Source organism: Panicum virgatum, chromosome 1N (assembly GCF_016808335.1).
Source record: "Panicum virgatum strain AP13 chromosome 1N, P.virgatum_v5, whole genome shotgun sequence".
Lineage (NCBI taxonomy): Eukaryota > Viridiplantae > Streptophyta > Magnoliopsida > Poales > Poaceae > Panicum > Panicum virgatum.
The window spans coordinates 1,945,093-1,946,042 of record NC_053145.1 but is presented as its reverse complement, the minus strand read 5'-3'; the positions used below and the strand labels follow the sequence as shown (position 1 = coordinate 1,946,042).

At 43.9% G+C, this 950-nt stretch overlaps 1 pseudogene; it reads left to right on the top strand.

Annotated features, from left to right (window-relative positions):
• Positions 1–760: 760 nt before the first annotated feature.
• LOC120654287 overlaps positions 761–950 on the top strand; it is a 13,323-nt pseudogene continuing 13,133 nt past the window's right edge.

Genomic DNA, 950 nt, shown 5'->3' with positions numbered 1-950 from the left:
TTAGCTACTGTGAATTTTTCATGATTTTATCTACAAATAATTAATTCTGAGAAAATAAACAAAACAGAACAACCGATTTAGCAAGATTCATTTTTAGCTCCTGTTCTAGCCATGAACTGAGGCTCAAACTTCCTGGACAAGCTAAGCTGCTCAAGAAGAACATTCAGAATATTTTCATTATTTATCATCAGCATAAACTATTTATCATAATTAAAGTATATTAAACAAGGATTAAATCAAATAAATTGCTATACATGAGAACTGACCCACGACATTTTTATAGAAACATTACATTCATATGAGTAATTCACCATAAAAATTTCACTGCAAGACAAGGCTTCAAACAGTAGTAAGAAAAAGATAAAACATCTAGTCTAGTAACACAAATAAACTTGTACAGCAAAAACTTGCAACTAAAGCCTAACATATTATGATTCTACTGCACAGATCTCTTCAAGAGGATTCGAAAACATCAAGATTTTTCTATTTTACGAATTTTCTACGAATTGATATTGAATTCCCAAGTTCACTGCTAGAAATAACAAAGAGGTCCTTGAGCACTATTCAAAGAGTCTTGGGCTATGCAGATAACCCCCGGGTTTCTTGAATTTGAACCCGAGGTCCCTGGCCAGCAAACAAGAACATAGCAGGGGGGGCGCGGCGTTTCCCGGCGAGGTCCGGCTCCGGTGGCATGGGGAAAGATGGGGAAACGCTAGAGGGAGGTCGAACCGCACCTCTGGTGCTCGTGTCGCGATGGGAGATGGTCGGAGAAGGCGGATCGACGGAGGAGGGTGGTCGGCAGCGGAGAGGACTCGACGGCGAGGGGGTTCTGGTGCCCAGAAGGGCGAAGGACCGGCCGGTGAGGTTGCTTGGGTTGAGGCTAAGCTATGGCGAGGCTCAGGTGAGGAGGAGCTGCGGTGGAGCGGGGCGCTTGACACGAGCAGAAGCGC